Consider the following 2309-nt stretch of genomic DNA (forward strand, 5'->3'; position numbering starts at 1 on the left):
CACTGAAGATGAGACCAAAAAGCAGCAGACTATTCACATTAAATTGTAAGGAAATAATTGATATAATTAGTGCTTAATATGTGCCTCAACTGAACATGGTTGGTAACATTAGAAATAATATCTAAGCGACTTGCACAATGGGTAATTGCCAGAACACAGATGTCATCAAAACCATCACTGATTAACGCCAAAATGGGAAAGGAAATAAATGCATACCACTATTGTCATTGGATGTGTAGAGTTGTGCAAGTCCAGCCATCTCATCTAGAAATGTGCTGGCTTCAACAGAAGAAACATTGAAAAATTGGGAAGGAGGCTGCTGAAATGAAAAAAGGATCCTTAACTTATACCTGGGTCTTGGGAAAAGAAAATGAAAGCTGAGTGTGAGGGTGGTATAACCATCAATATCTCCCTGTGAACATTTGAGACCAACAAGTATTACAGGCCTCTTATTGTTGTCCCAGCACACAGAGACTTCATTGAAAAAAATATGTTTTCGAAGATTTCTCTGCACACCCCTCCTAAAACTGTTCTGCCCCTCAATTGTTAACATATGGTTTATTAGAGTTATAAGCCTGAGATGAGACAGCTGAATAGTACCCTATAACTGTTTCAAGGTTTATAGCAGCCAATTATGAATAAACTAAAAGTGAGATGTCAATGAAGTAGTTACAGGATGTGGTTAAGAACTTGCGTTTCCTAACACATTGGTCACTCAATACCATGTCAATTAACTTCATGATGTTGTAAATTTCCATATTTCTTTCTGTTGTTGAATTTGTGTTATGGCTTTTCATTGGAGAGAATAATATTCTGCCAACTCTACTTTCAGACCAAGAATGGCCTCCCAATGAAACTGTTGAATTTATATTGACAATAAGATGCTGGACTCTCTGCACAGTCCATGCCCGCAATGATGGAGTTATGACTGGTTATGAGCTATACTACTGTGACAATATGGAGGAACTCAATATGTGGGGGGCAGGGGGCTTGTGGAGGGCTTGGGGGAATCCCAGAGCCTATGGAACTGTGTCAGAAAATGAAATAATAATAAAAAATAATAAATAAAAAATATGATTTCAGATACATCTCAGGATAACTGTGCTGCACTGATTGTTGCTGCTGGTATTGGGGAATTTGAAGCTTATACCTCCAAGACTGGGCAAACCCCTGAACTTACCTTCTGGCTTTCACACCGGGTGTAAAGCAACTCATTGTTGATGTTAACAAAATGTATTCCATTGAGCCACAATATAGCCAGAAAAGGTACAAGGAAATTATTAAAAAAGTTAGCAGCTAGATTATGAAAATTGGCCACAACTCTGACGTAATAGTGTTTGTGCCAATTCCTGGTTGGAACAGTGACAGTATGTTGCCTTCAAGTGCTAATATTCCATGGTTTCAGGAATGGAAAGTCCCCTAAAAAGATGGCCAGGCCAGTGGAATCACATTATATGAAACTCTGGATTGCATTCCGCCACAAGCTAGATCAACGGAAAATCTTCACATCTGATGCCCTGTGGAGACTGGGACTTTGAAGTGCGCCATAGTAGCAACCTTTGCTGCAGACTCACAACTGAGGTCCATTGAAATGCACCACAAAGATCTGAATGAACCCTAGGGAGAACATGTCTTTGTCAGAATACGTCTGTCAAAAGCATTCATTTTGGCAACAATGCTGATGACAATGAAAATGACACACTAATGGAATCAGCTGGCTTCACAGATATTCAACCTAAACCATACAGGTCAAATCAGTGCAGGTTATGCTCCTGTCCTGGATTGTCACACAGTTCACATTACTTGTATGTTAGCTGACCTAAAGAGTCATCATCATTTTGAAAAGAAGCTGGGAGATGGCCCTAAAGTCTTGAAATCTGGTGATGCTGCCACTGTTGACATGGTTCCTAGCAAACCCATGTGTGATGATAGTTTCTCTAATTATCCTCTTCTGGGTGGTTTTTCTGTCTGTAATTGAGGAACAGACAGTTGCTGTGGTTTATGGTTAAAGCAGTGGACAAAATTGCTGTTGGATCCAGCAAGGTCAACAAATATGTTCAGCAACCTCTGAGGGCTAGATGAATAACACCTGCTACACCAGTCTTAAATCAGTGGTGAAAGAATGGCCTCTAAACTGTTTGTCTCAGTTGGCCATTTAAATTTAATAGTAAAGACCAGTTAATGATAACAATGCATCACAAAGCCTTCAAAAGAAAAGGAAAATGTTTTGCATACATTTTTGTGTGTGGCAGATTTAAGTCATTAATTTTTAAAATAAAAAAATAATGGGCTGGATCAAGATGGTGGAA

General features: G+C 39.1%; 1 pseudogene; it reads left to right on the top strand.

Annotated features, from left to right (window-relative positions):
* The first annotated feature begins 397 nt into the window (after positions 1–397).
* LOC101520536 (elongation factor 1-alpha 1-like) lies at positions 398–1978 on the top strand (annotated as a pseudogene).
* Positions 1979–2309: the final 331 nt, after the last annotated feature.

This window comes from Ochotona princeps, chromosome X (assembly GCF_030435755.1).
Source record: "Ochotona princeps isolate mOchPri1 chromosome X, mOchPri1.hap1, whole genome shotgun sequence".
Lineage (NCBI taxonomy): Eukaryota > Metazoa > Chordata > Mammalia > Lagomorpha > Ochotonidae > Ochotona > Ochotona princeps.